The sequence below is a fragment of the Oryctolagus cuniculus genome, chromosome 18 (genome assembly GCF_964237555.1).
Source record: "Oryctolagus cuniculus chromosome 18, mOryCun1.1, whole genome shotgun sequence".
NCBI classification, from domain to species: Eukaryota; Metazoa; Chordata; class Mammalia; order Lagomorpha; family Leporidae; genus Oryctolagus; species Oryctolagus cuniculus.
In genome coordinates, this window is record NC_091449.1 from 50,050,225 (window position 1) to 50,065,128 (window position 14,904).

Consider the following 14,904-nt stretch of genomic DNA (forward strand, 5'->3'; position numbering starts at 1 on the left):
GACTCCTGGATTTGGCCTGGCACAGGCCCAACCACCGCAGGCCTTTGGGGAATATCTCTCCCTCCAGACACTAAGTCAGTCAATGATTAAACAAAGGGAAAAGAAGGACCAGGGTCACGTGTGCCTTTCAAAAGAGCCATGACTGAGTAGGAAGGGGCCTGTGGAGACAGCTGAATGGGTAAACTGAGTCCTGAAACCGGGGTGGAGCTGGCAGTGCTGGGGGCAGTCACCACCCAGCACAGGCGCCAGACCAGTCCCGCGTCCCCGCAGGTCATCCTGCTTCTCTCTAGGAGGGGTCCTGATCTTGCCCCCGACTCTCCCGGTGTTTGCAGTCACAGCCCATTGCTCCCTGCTCTCCACCTCCTGGGCCACAGCTGCCAGAACAGTGAGCACAGGAACCCCAGGACAGAGGGGAGGGTCCCGGCACACCACGCAGGGGCCTGATAGAGGGGAGGAGGCCATTCCTCACCTGTGTGTTGGCTTCTGCCTGCTCAGTCCCACTTTAGCCTGGCTGCCAAGCCCCGCCCCTGGGCTTGCCCTGCCTGCTCTCCGCCCAGACCAAACTCCCATTTGGACAGGTTGGATGAGGCCCTGATCCACCCCTGGAGCGCCCAGCACAGCCTGGTGGCCACAGCAGTGCACTCGTGGACCTGCCTCGGACCATGGGGACGCACCAAATGGACGCGCGGCTCAGCGCCCTGGTCTGCTGGCTCCTGCTGCTCCTCCTTGTCCCAGCCCATGGTGAGGCTCCCGCGGTGGGCGACAAGGACCCGGGTCAGATCTGCACAATCCCACAGTTAGAGCCTGCGGCCCTGGGAGGACAACACCAGGGCTGGTGGAGCAGGCAGAGGTGACAGCACGGAGACTCGCGCACCCAGGGTGGGTCCCTGAGGCTTGGAGAGGGTCAGGGCTGCCCGAGGCCCCAGACACCTAGGAGTGCGCCTAACAGGAGGGGCTCTAAGAGGGCGGCTTGCGTTGAGGGGTCCGGGCATTCCCATCCTGTGTGTATGGCGCCGCCGCCCGCAGTCCTGAGAACAGTTAGCGACATCTTCCTGTTGCCAGGGACACTCTGGGGTGCTCTTGACCAGAGGCACCTGGTCCCCTCTGCAGGTTAATAGCAGGGAACATGGGGGCCCCGGCTGATCTCAGAGGCCACAGGGCCCCTCAGCCCACGGGGCTGCCCTGGGGCCAGAGGCTTCCTTTGAAGGCAAAGACCAGGGTCTCTGTGCCTGCCCGGGCCCTCCCTGACCTTCCCAGAGCTCACCCAGGTGAGATGGGGCCTGGGTGTCCGACCCTGGATGCTCTAGGTTGACAGGTCTTCTCCCCCACCCTGTCCAATCTACTCTGCCCAGGGGCTCCACACTCACCCTCCCCTGTGCCCAACCCAGCTGGAATTCCACCATTCCCCGCCCTTTGCCCAGACTCTCAAGGATGTCTGAGCCTGGCAGGAAGCTCAGTCCGGCCATGCAGTTGCCATTTTTATTCATTTATCGATTTTTAAATATTTACTTATTTGAAAATTGACTGAGAGAGGGAGACCAGAGAGCAAATGCGGTTCCATCTGCCGGTTCACTCCCTAGATGGCTGCTACACTTGGGGATGGGCCCTGTGGACACCAGGAATCAGGCCCGAGGACCTGGGCCAGCTTCCACTGCCTTCTCAGGCTCATGAGCAGGGAGCTGCATCAGAAGCAGAACAGCTGGGATCCAACAGGCACTCTGATGCGGGATGCTGGTGTGACCGGCGGCAGGTTAGCTGCGGGGCCGGAACTCCAGCCCCAGTGGCTCAAACGGTATTTCCTGTTGGTCTCATACTCGGAAAGAATCCAGTTGTCTCTTGGTGTTGTCACAGAGTCTCCCAAAGATAAAAAAAAAGGCCCAGTTTCTCCCTGGAGGAGCCCCATGTCCACTCCCCCGCTAAGAACACAAAAATAAATCCCCTGGCCGTATTCTAATGAGTAAGTTGCTTTTTATTCCTGCAAAAGTCTTATTCCTTAAAGAAAGAATCGAGGGGGCAGCGTGGAAGCCCAGAGGGTTAAGCTGCCACCTGCGAAGCTGGCATCCCACGTGAGCGCAGGTTTGAGTCCTGACTGTTCCACTTCCGATCCTGCTCCCTGCTGACGCCCCTGGGAAAGCTGAGGGACATGGTCCAAGTGCTTGGGAGACCTGGATGGAGTTGCAGGCTCCTGGCTTTGGTCTGGCCCAGCCCCAGCCATTGTGGCCCTTTGGGGAGTAAACCTGTGGGTGCAAGATCTCTGTCTCTCTCTTCCTTCCTCCCTCTCTCTGTAAGTAGCTCGGCCTTTCACACAAACACATAAATAAATCTTAGGGCAAACAATGTAGATGACCACTCAGAACGGAACAGTCACCAGGTTGACAATGAAAGGACACAGGGTGTGTGCATGTCTGAAATCCAGGTACAAATCTGCCCATAGAGAGCCACAGCTCAGGGAGATGAATGCTAAGGACACTACCTAGAGCTCAGACTCCCCCCACCCCATTTCCCAGCTTATGCTCTGTGTTGTGTATAAAAGCCCCTTCCGTGAGCCAGAGGAAGGGGAGTTTGAAGCAAAGACTCTTAACTCCCTGGCCCAGCCACACCAATAATAAAGTCTGATTTGGCCACAGGGGGGTGTGTCTGAGATCAGCCACAGGGTGCATCAGATGAGGGGTGCGTTCTGCTGGTCCTCCAGCAGGCTGCAGGCCATTCCTAAACTGGGAGTCTATTCCTAAACTGGGAGTCTATTCCTGAACTGGGAGTCTATTCCTAAACTGGGAGTCTATTCCTAAACTGGGAGTCTATTCCTAAACTGGGAGTCTATTCCTGAACTGGGAGTCTATTCCTAAACTGGGAGTCTATTCCTGAACTGGGAGTCTATTCCTAAATTTCAGAGCGCCTGTTCCAAAACTGGGACGCTCGAGTTCTTTGCGGAAAGCCGCATCGTGTGTGCGTGTATGTGCCACAGTTCTCTGGCACACGTTAAATCACCCCCAGATGAGTTCTACCACACAACGCAAGTGCTGGGTGAGTAACTGTTCTATCAGTGTCAGGAAGAGTGAGAGAAAAGTCTGTAATACTGAGCACAGACACACAATATATTTCCTGAATATTTTCGGTCTGAAAAGTTCGTTGCTTCTATGGTTCCTGAGCCCACATAGAGGAAGAATGTAATTAAAAACCATGAGTGGGAAAAGGTGACTGGTATCGTGGGCTTCTGTCCACCCAGCCTAGGGCCTCCTGCTCAGGGGCCAGCAAGGTTCCCAGCGCCTTGCACAATGTCCACTGTGCACTTCCATGGCTGTTTATTCCATTCACAGAGATCACTCTGTCAGTTCTTCCACTCGGTGCAATCCTGGCCTCAGCATCAGAAACACACGGCTCTGCTTCCTATCACTATGGAAACGCTATTTCTGGACGGTCATTTGAGTGGAATCATAAGGCACTTGCAGGAAATCTGTTTGTAGGTCCAAGTCCTTGGCAAGTCCGAGGTGTCGATGCCAAGGAGAGGCCACAGCAGCAGTGTGGGAGGGCAGCTCATGGGGAGCCCCCACCTGACACCTCTCTGCCCCCAGGCCAGGACTCTGCCAGCCCCATCCGGAACACGCACACGGGGCAGGTGCGCGGGAGCCTGGTCCACGTGGAAGGCACCGATGCGGGCGTCCACACCTTCCTGGGAATTCCCTTTGCCAAGCCACCTCTGGGGCCGCTGCGCTTTGCACCTCCTGAACCTGCTGAAGCTTGGAGTGGAGTGAGGGACGGGACTTCCCACCCAGCCATGTAAGCCCTCCCAGGGCACAGGGAAGCTCTGGCCCTGGGGTGGGGGGAGGAGATCCTTTGAGCAGTGGGCCAGGCCCAGCTGTCCTTTAACTCACACCTGAAAGCCACGATCCTCCTGTGTGCAGGATTGCCATGTGCAGGTTTCCAGCAAGCCTGCGAAGGCTCAGGAGGCTCCTGGCTGCCGCCAGGCTCCTGCCCAGGACTTGACACTCAGAGGGCGTGAGCTCCAGGTGCTGCAGAGAGAAGCAGAGACCCACCTCCCCTCGTTCACTTTCGCCACAGGTTCTGTGCAGCCAGGGGCGCTGGCTCTGGGTGAGGTCCAGCTTGGCTCCATGACATCTGTAGGAGTCCCTGCTCTCCCTGACTTCCAGCAGCAAACCCTGCAGGTCCCTGACAAGGGAACATTGGTGGCTGCCATGGTCACTGAGCCAAAGGATATTAGCCAAGGGACATTTGTCTGTCCTTACGACTGAGAGTGTGGGAGTGATGAGGTTCCCAGTGAGTCTAGAATTAAGGCCACAGAAGCCCACCTGGCCTTCCTGGAGAAACGCCATCTGTCCACCCAGGCGGTGTGTGTGGGAGGCTGGCCTGCTCCGGGCATGGCTGGGTCTGGGCATCCAGCACTGATGTCACCTCCACTGAGTGTCACTGCAGTCACGACCTCCCACAAGTCTCCTGAGAGTCAGGAAGTGGTGCCCAAGTCCCTCACACACCTGAGGCTCCCTGGATGTCGGCGCCATCCCGACTTGCCCAGAGTCTAAGAGGTGTATCATGGTGGGAAGGGCGTAGAGTAGGACCATGAGTGAGCAGCGTTGCAGGAGGCAGGGGATGGGGAGGGTCTGGTGTGGGCCACAGCAGAGCCCTGGACTAGCATCCTGCCTTGTGTGGCTCCAGGTGTCTGCAGAACTTGGCTATGATGGGTCAAGATGTTCTGCAGGTGAACATCACCCCATCTTCAATCCCCATGTCCGAGGACTGCCTGTACCTCAACATCTACTCGCCTGCACATGCCCGTGAGGGCTCTGACCTGCCTGTGAGTGTGGGGCACGGTCAGCTGGGGTGGGAGGGCATTGCCTTCTGCTAGAAGATGAGAAAAGAGAAACCCTGCACGGGCCTTCTTGTGAGCACACCCTGTCCATATCCTCTCACTCTCAGAGCCAAAAAGAGCTGCTCCCCCACGGTGGCCAGCTGAGGCCTGGGCGTGGGGTCCCAGGGGCCTGGCTGCTGTCAGAGGTCAGAATGAGTGGGTCCTGGATGGCCTCAGGACACTGCCATCATCCTCTTACCCAGGAGACTCACTCTGCTGTGTGGTGAGGGCTGACCTTGGAGGTCACACAGGAAATCAGCCATGGACGCTTGGGCAGCCCATGGGGAGGGAGGGCACTTTGAATGACATCCATGTGGAAGGACCAAGACTCAGCCCTTAGCTTTCCACCTCACTGCAGGTTCTGGAATTGACGCAGCCAAGCTCTGAAACAAGGGCTAGAACTCCAAGGATGGGAGGTCTGGCCTTCCTGCTGGCACTGGGACCCTGGATCATGGCCCAGATCCTGCTGTCTGGGTGGAGTTCAGTGTGCTGGGCACCTGCACAGACAACAGGCACTGGTTAGACCAAGAAGGGGATAAGCAGGCTTTAGGCTGGGGGGAGCCACAAGGTCCATCCTTCACCCCCAGGTGATCGTGTGGATCCACGGTGGCGGCCTGACTATGGGCATGGCTTCCATGTATGACGGTTCTGCCCTGGCGGCATTTGAGGACGTGGTGGTGGTCACCATCCAGTACTGCCTGGGAGTCCTGGGCTTCTTCAGGTGAGACCTGGGCTGGGGTGGGCCCTACGGGAAGTGTGGCACCAGGACAGCCCTGTGATCCCTGTCCCTGCCACTTCTCAGCACTGGAGACCAGCATGCCACCGGCAACTGGGGCTACCTGGACCAAGTGGCCGCGCTGCGCTGGGTCCAGCAGAATATTGCCCACTTTGCAGGCAACCCTGGGCGGGTCACCATTTTCGGCGTGTCTGCGGGTGGCACAAGTGTGTCCTCCCATGTGCTGTCACCCATGTCTCAAGGTCTCTTCCACGGAGCCATCATGGAGAGTGGGGTGGCCCTGATGCCCGGCCTCATCACCAGCTCGTCTGAGGTGGTCTCCACAGTGAGTGTCCTCCCTGCCCAGCCAGCACTGCTGCTCCTGCCTCTCTTAGTCTTGCTGAAGTGGTCACTATGAGGACCATTGGGTACACAGGCACTGAGCCTATCTGCGAACTGCTGAGGAGTTCTGGGGTCAGAATGTGCCATCTGAGCCCCAGTGGTAACAGAGGTGATTCTTGGCTCTGCCACTCTGCCCGCCTGAGCCCCATGTTGTCAGCAACCAGCACAGCAGGTGCTGCCCACTGCGGCTGGGCGGTGCCAAGTCATGGGGCAGGAGCAACAATCAGCTTCCACTGCAGCCGTGCACACACCACACCCTGTGTGATTTGGGGTACATCTGCCTTCAATGGGGCCGTGGGCAACCCCCAGTCTCCAGCATGGCTGTGCCAGCCCCTGTGTGGTCCCGTTACAGGTGGTGGCCAACCTGTCTGGCTGTGGCCAGGTGGACTCTGAGACCCTGGTGCGCTGTTGCGGGCCAAGAGTGAAGAGGAGATGCTGGCCATCACCCAGGTCGGGCCCCGTGCACGTGGGTGAGGGAGTGATGGGCTTGTGTGCACCTCATAGTCCCCGGGACAGCTTCCTCCCATCCATGCCTCCTGACATCCCAGCCCTGGATGGGAACAGGAGGCTCAGTCCTGGATGCCAGGCTGGGGACCCCATGGTGGGAGGGAGCAACCTGGGCTCAGCCTGGGATGAGCCAAAATTGGGGGATTTACAAGGAGGGCAGCATAAAATACCTGCAACAAAACTTTCTCCCTGACCCGTGTGACCCCACAGGCCTTCATGCTCATCCCAGGGGTGGTGGACGGAGTCTTCCTGCACAGACACCCCGAGGAGCTGCTGGCCTCGCCTGACTTTCAACCCGTCCCCAGCATCATTGGTGTCAACAACGATGAGTATGGCTGGGTCATCCCCAAGGTGAGTGCCCACATTGCCCATGTAGTGGGCAGGTTTCTGGGCTTCAAAACTCTACGCGCAGCCATGCCAACATGGGACTCTTGACTCTCTATCAGCTCCTACTTGCCATTGACCCTCAAGAGGAGAGAGACAGACAGGCGATGCGGGAGATTACCCATCAAGCAACAAAACACTTGGTGAGGCCCCCAGGCTCCTGCCACAACAGAGCGCATCCCAGACACCTGCCCACACAGGGAATCTGGGAACCAAGGCTCTGCCGTGTGTTTGGGGAGGGGTCTCCCGTAGCCTGGATCCATGTCTTAAGGGGGTCCCGGGGTGCAAGGGACTTGGTGTCACTCCACTCACTAAACCCCCATGACTGAACCTGGAAATGAATATGGCCTCTATTGAACTAGGAGGAGACGGCTGTTCCCAAACCTCATAGACAGGAAGCGCAAGGCCAGATCTAATCCAGGCCATGCCCAGTGCACCTGCTCCACCCGGGATTCTGCTATACTGCCAGGATCCAGCCTAGTGTGGCAGTGATTTGTGCTTCCCATGGTCACACATCTCCTTGTTCATCCCCAGGTTCCCACGTCCCTGTCTACTTCTACGAGTTCCAGCATCGACCCAGCTTCACAAAGGACCTCAGGCCGCCCCACGTGAGGGCCGACCATGGCGATGAGCTACTCTTTGTCTTCATATCACATTTCTTTGGCAGCAAAGGTGAATCTTCCTCCATTAACAGGATAGAATGAGGTCCAGGCTCTCTCTGAGGGGCTCTGCACCCCCACTGGGATGAAAGCCTGAGGCTTAGATGAGATCCAGGGTCCAAAGCCTTACAGCTCAGAGGGCAGAGCCAGGTTTGGGTCTGAGAGCCCGCAGGGTACAGCCTCTGCTCCCTCCCCCTCTGCCCTCCCAGGAATGAGTGTCCAGCCTAGGTGCACTTGGGTTCAAAGTCAGGTCTGTTTCCTTACAAATGTCCCAGGGACAGAGGGAAGCAACCATCAGGTAAAGAAATATCCAGAGCAGATGACTTAGGGGATGACTGGGACATGAAAATGACAAAGGCTGGTCCCACTAGTGAGGGAGAGACACAGACATTGGCGAACAGCTGAGGGTCTGCTCCACCTGGGCTGGTAAGCGTGGTGCATGATGGGGCAGCAGGACTGCGGTGGCCCACGCTGACCCTGCCCCTCACCTCTGCAGTGCCCCTCACTGAGGAGGAAGAGCTGCTGAGCAGGAGGGTGATGAAGTACTGGGCCAACTTTGCTCGCAACGGGTGAGACAACCCCCCAAATACCCAGGGACCTGGGACCCTCTGCCCTCCCTCCTGTGGGGGGACCTCACCAGCATCCAGGGACCTAAGTCATGTGACAGTGCCCACCCCAGCTGCAGGACCCACTAGCACTCACAGGGGCCTGGGAAGAGGCACACTCTTCCCATCTCCCAGTGACCTTGGGGTGGGCCACGAGCTGCTCACGTCTACTTCCTGACGTCTTGTCTGCAGGAACCCCAACAGCGAGGGCCTGCCGCACTGGCCCGTGTTCGACCAGGACGAGCGATACCTGCAGCTGAACGTGCAGCCTGCAGTGGGCCAGGCCCTGAAGGCCCGCAGGCTCCAGTTCTGGACCCACACCCTGCCCCAGAGGGTCCAGGAGCTAAGAGACGCTGAGCAGCACACGGAGCTGTAGCTGCCTGTGTGGGGGTGGGGGACAGGGGCTCCAGTGCAGGTGGGGCCCCGATGCACTCACACACATCCACAGAGAGATGCATTAGACACTCTAATGTGACCACTCAATCCTCCCTGCCTCTGTCAACTCAGCAGACCGTTATAGGGAACACACGGCTTAAGGTTCATTGCCAAGCCTGCCCTGGGTCCCTCGTGTGAGACACATTCCATGCACCCTCCTTGGAGCTGTGTTGGGCAACACAAGTGCCAGCCCTGCTTCCTCAACACCCACTGGGCCCTGGGCCCCTCCTGCTTCTTGCCACCTCCACCTTCTCCACACCCTCCCTCTCCTGTCCTCCCACCCCCAGGCCCTCCCCACAAGAAGGGAACTGCGTTGGGCATTGTTGCCCACCCCTGGTGCCTTAAGACCCCTCCTCCTCCTCCCAGCATGACCTGTAATCTCACATTTCTTAGAGGCCACAGAGGACCCGGACTCCAGGAGTCACCTTGGCTTCACCCCTGCAGGCTGCCATGAGTGGCGCCCTCAATCCCATCCATGCAGCACAAATAAAGTGTTCCAGTCCTTTCACAGCTGAGTCACATTCACCTGAGTGAACCTGCCACGTTTTCTTAGACCCTCAGCTCTCTAAGGAACCTCCTTATCTACAGAGCTGGGATACCATGAATCATTGATGCAGTAAACCTGGGCGTATAGGGCTGTTGCTTTGCACAGGGGGTTAAGCCTCTAACCATGTCCCTGGCACCTTGTATGAATGACAGTCAGGTCCCAGCTGCTCCACTCCTGATCCAGATCTCTGCTAAGGCACCAGGGAAAGCAGCAGAGGATGACCGAAGTGCTTGGGCCCCTGCCACCCACATGGGGTACACAGATAATGATTTTCCCTCTGGACATGGCCTGGGCTAGCCCTGGCCATAGTGGCTGAGAGAGCCCTGGGCTGAGCAGAGGTCAAGGCCAGTTCTCAGGAGCCACAAAGTCAGCCTTCATGAGCCAGGGTCCACTTCCCCTGGGGGCTCCCGTGCCCAGGCTGCTCCTCCTTCCTGCACGGAGCCTGATGTTTCCTACATTCAGGCTGACTCCTGGCCCCCCCACTGCTGTCACAGGACTACACGTACCCTGCTGGGTCTTACATTTTACTCAAGGTTCTTGTCCCCATGGAGATGAGGATTCACAGCAGCAGCAGCCACAGGCAGTGCACAAAAGCATCTTTGATTTCAAGGAGAGCGAGCGTGACCACACCTGCACGCCTACTGAGGGCCGCCACACACGGAGAGACACTCAGCAGGAATGGGCCAGGGTTGCCCAGGAGGAAGAGAGGAAGAGGCAGCCCAAGGAGGATTCCCAAGCACAGCCAGGGGCAGAGAGGGCCCTCCCCTTTCTCATCCCGGGGGGTGGTGCCCTAAATGCATAACCCAGTGGGGTGGGATCTCACCTGTGGGAATACTGAAGGGATTGTATGGCCCCTCCATCCAGAATTTCTCTTCCATGTTTCCATCATGACTTCTCCTTCCTGGTCCCAGCTGAGACACAGGTGCATCCTGGGAAAGTGGTGTAAAATATTGTCTAGCAGGTGCCGGCAGTGTGGCTCAGTGGGTTAATGCACTGGACTGTAGTGCTGGCATCCCAAATGGGCACCGGTTTGAGACCTTGCTGCTCCATTCTGATCTTGGTCTCTGCTGTAGCCTGGAAAAGCAGTGGAGGATAGCCCAGGTCCTTGGGCCCCAGTACTCGCATGGGAGACCTGAGGAAGCTCCTGGATCCTGGCTGCAGATCGGTGCAGCCTGGCCATGGTAGCCATGTGGGGAGTGAACCAGCGGATAGAAGACGTCTCTCTCTGCTTTTCCCTCTCTCTGTGTATGTGTGACTTTCAAGTAAAATAAGCAAATCTTAAAAACAAAAATCACTCCCCTATCTCTTTGACTCTCTATAACTCTGCCTTTGAAATAAATAAATACATCTTTTTAAAAAATAGATTCTCAGAGAAAGATCAGGTCTTCAAAGAAGGAGGTACCTTTCTCTGAAGGGAGGAGAGAACCTCCACTTTGACTATGACCTTGTCTAAACAAGATAAGAGTTGGAGAACTCAGAGGGCTTCCATAGCCTTGGAAACTCATGACTGGAGCATAGGGAGATTACTGATGCCATAGACAGGAGTGTCAATTGGTAAAGTCAACAACAAGAGTCACTGTGCACTTACTCCTCATGTAGGATCTCTGTCCTTAATGTGCTGTACATTGAGATTTAATGCTATAACGAGTACTCAAACAATATATTTCACTTTGTGTTTCTATGGGGGTGCAAACTGTTGAAATCTTTACTTAATGCATACTAAACTGATCTTCTGTAAAAAAAAAAAAAAAGAAATTATCAATTCCCAACTTGACTCTCACTGGGATTAAACATGACAATAGGTCTGATCGGATTTCATCATCATTTAAAAAAATCATCCATTATTTTTCATTTATGTTTCTGTGTGGGAGCAAACTGTTGAAATCCTTACTCAATGTATACTAAGCTGATCTTCTGTATATTAAGATAATCGAAAATGAATCTTGATGTGAATGGAAGGGGAGACGGAGTGGGAAAGGGGAAGGTTGTGGGTGGGAGGGACGGTATGTATGGGGGGGAAGCCATTGTAATCCATAAGTTGTACTTTGGAAATTCATATTCATTAAATAAAAGTTAAAAAAAATATTTGCAACTAAAAAAAAATAGATTCTCAGAGAAGGCCTCCAGGGTGTCCAGTCACAGCCCAGTGCTGCTTGCTGTCCATCCCTACACTATCCTGGAGTCAGCCGGCGAGGACAGTACACTTGGTGACTCCAGGACTGAGGAGAGGGATTGGACACCCAGAGGAGCCAGGAGCCAAGGGAGGCAGGAGCCAGGGGAGGCACCCACCAGGCCTTGTCCTCTCAGTCCTGCTCTCCTGCCAGGCCCCCAAACCCCGCCCCCGGGGCTCCTGTTCCTTCAGGTCACGGGCTGGGGCAGCGACTGCCCCTGGAGTGCCCTGGTCAGCCTCTGGGCTCAGAGCCACACACGGGGACCTGCCCCAGACCATGAGGACACATCATGGGGATGCATGAGGATCCCGCAGGCAGCGACAGGGACCCGGGTCAGATCTGCCCAATCACGCACTTAGAGCCTGCAGCCTCAGGAGGACAACACCCGGGCGTCTGTAGTGGGTAGAAGTGACAGCGCTGCCCCTGAGGCTCCGGGAGAGTCGGGGCTGCCCAAGGCCCCAGACGCAAGGGACTGAGCCCAACATAAGGGCTCTGAGCAGCACGGTCTTTGGTCAGCATCCCAGGAGGCAGGGCCGGCGTGGGAACCGGGGACGTTCCCGGGGCTCCAGGCTGCTGGAGCAAGTGACTCCGATAGTGAGGAACATGCCCTGGCACCATTTGTCTCCAGGGCTGCAGACCCTTGGCAGAGAGGCTCCCTGCCCCACCAGGTGGCCCCAGTCTGGTAATTGGACCTGCAAATACAAAGCCCCTGATGCCGATCCAGAAGCCCATCTGTAAGCCAGGGTCTCCTCTGACCCCGTGCATCTGGCAGAGACGTTTATAGGCTAAGGTTCCAGGGCGAACCTGACTCTACCCTAGAACCAGGCATTTGTTTTATCGTGAATCAGCCCGTATAGGTATTACCCATGGGGTGTGTTCTTGATCCTTTGTCTCCTCATTCTAAAGGCCCAGGTCTCTAACCCCACCCTCTCCCTATCTAATCCCCAGCACAGGCCCCACTCCTCCTCCATGATCACACACGGGCTCCCCGCCTGCCCTGCAATGCACAGACTCTCCCGGCGACCAGGACCTTCCAGGCAGATCGTCTCCCCCACATCACTGTGGCTCCCAATAAAGTAATATCTGGGGCTGGGTCCCCACTCCGAGAGGGAGCAGTTGTTCCCCAAGGTCCCTGGGAGTCGCTGTGCGGGTCCGGGGCAGGAACCGCGGCAGCGTCTGCACGGAAGCCACCCCTGTCCTCCGTGGACTCTGCTGAGCTCAGCTCACTGTCAGCCTCACAGCCAGAACTGCTGCTGCAGGCAGCGCTGTCCTCCATGGTTGGGGCAAACGACAAGGACAAGGTCGGGACCAGCTCAGGACAGAGGCACTGTTTACTCACCGCTCCGGGGCCAGGCTCTCCTCTCCCTGACCCAGGGGCCCAGAGCACCCTTGTGGCCGGGCATCGCCTACTGTGACATGGGAGGTTCCTCCCGAGGAGGAGTCAGCTTTCATGGGCTGGGGATGATTGATTTCTGCTGCTTTGAAGGTAGAGACACAGGGAGAGGGAGAGACAGAGTGAGAAATAGCTCTCCCCTCCACGGTCTCCCTCAGACGCCCGCTCTGTTAGGAGGGGAGCATCCCAGCGGCCTTGCTACTGCTGCTCCAAGTGTCTGCCCAACAGTTGGCACTTCCCTTGGGCTTCTACCGAGGGTGGGACCTGCAGGGCGGTGGAGCTCCAGGTTAAGTGTTGCAGGACTGCCCGTCGGGTTCCCAGAGCAGGTGTCCCGTTTCCCTACCCCAGCGATGCACAGAGGTCCCCTCCCCACCGCCGCGCCCGCGCTCTGCACCCCTGTGCGGTTGCCCTGTGTTGCTGAGTCTCCCTCACGCTTCAGCTCCCCCTCTGCCTCGCTGTGCTCTTCCTCCTGGTTCCTGTGTTGAGAAACCGGTGTACCCCTGGCTCTCTCTGGAGGGGGAGGCCCCGTCCCTGTGGTGCCTTCTGGCCGTTCCTCTGTCCCCTCACCCTGTGTACACAGGAATTGTAGCCTAGAGGCTCCATCAGGTTCAGCTGTTAGGGTTCCGCTGCTGTTTTTTCCTTTTTTTGGCAAGACCAGCATGTGGTGCTGAGTCCTCACCATAGAACATCTCGTCCTTTTCATATCTGATTCGTGGCACAACATAGGTCATGACGGGCTGCATTGGGAACAACAGTGGAGCCACCGCTGGGGACGCCCCAGCCCTGAGCCCTGTGCCCGGGTCCCACCTCGGCACCTCCTGATTCCAGCATCCTGCCTACGTTCAGGCTGAGAGGCAGCAGGGGGGCTCCGGTACTGATCCCTGCCTCCCACTGGGAGACCCCGAGAGAGTTCAGAGCTCCTGGCCTATCAGGGCACCATCCCAGCTCTGGTGGGCATTTGGAGAGGGAACCAGCACACAGGACATCTCTGTCTCTTTGTGTGTGTCTCTGTCTCTCTTTCAAATAAATGAAAAAAAATTAAACAAGAGCACAGAGGTGTCCGGTCCCACTTGCTTCCTCATCACTTGTGTGAGATCCTTGTCTGTGGGCACATCCTTACAGCTTCCTGCTGATGCGTGCCTGGCTCCTGCTGATTCATTGCTAGAAACCCTTTACTGATCCATGGCCTTCCCCATTCGGTGACTTGTCACCTCCTCCCTCGCTGCTCCAAAGGTCAGGCTGTGCTTGTCCCGTCCTGGGCACAGTCTCCTCTCTCCTGCATTCGTAGCATCAATGCCATTTCTTTTACAGGGCATGCTTTGTTTTATTTTTTTTTAAAAATGAGTTATATTAGACAATGATGTAAAAACGTTTTGTATTGTCTTTAAGATTTCTTGTTTATTGGAAATGCTGAGTTCCAGAGAGAAAGGGAAAACAGATCTTCCATCCTCTGATCCCCTCCACATGTGTGCATAACAATCAGGGCTGGGACAGTCCAAACCAGGAGTCATCCAGGGCCTCCAGGAGGGTGCAGGGCCCAGGCGCTGGGGGATTTTACTACTTCCCCAACTCATTAGCAGAGACACTCTCCCCGTGTCCAGGAGAGGCCACAGGCTCTCTGTCTGCAGGGGGCGCTGTGTCTGAGTGAGGTTCACCTGGCTCCACATGCTTGTAGGAGTCCCTGACTCCATCAGCAGATCCTGCAGCTCCCTGAGATGGGCACCAGAGGGGGTCGTCCTGGTCACTGAGCCAACGACAGGGCAAGGACATTGGCCAGGGACCCGTGTATGCCCTTAGGACTGGACACTGTGGGAACGGGGAGGTTCCTGAGTCTAGAGTGAAGGTGAGGGTCGTCCACTGCCCTTCCTGGGGAAACGCATTCCGTCCATCCAGGCTCGTGTGCGGGAGGCTGGCCTGCTCCAGCGTGGCTGGGTCTGGGCATCCAGCACTGAGTGTCCCCTCCTGCAGTCACGACTTCCCACAGAGTCCCCTGTCAGTCAAGAGTGGTCCCCAGACTCTCAGACACCTGAGGTTCCCTGATGTTGGACCATCCCAGCTCACCCAGAATCCAGGACCTGGATCCTGGTGGGACGTGTCTTATGGAGGCCCATGAGTGAGCAAGGCTGTAGGAGGAGGCCCGGGGAGGGTCCGGCACACTAGACCCAGGCTCTAGACTAATGGCTGCCTTGGGTAGCTCCAGGTGTCTGCAGAACTTGGCTATT

General features: G+C 56.9%; 1 pseudogene; it reads left to right on the forward strand.

The window, feature by feature from the left end:
* Positions 1–594: 594 nt before the first annotated feature.
* LOC138846733 (cocaine esterase-like) lies at positions 595–8,654 on the forward strand (annotated as a pseudogene).
* Positions 8,655–14,904: the final 6,250 nt, after the last annotated feature.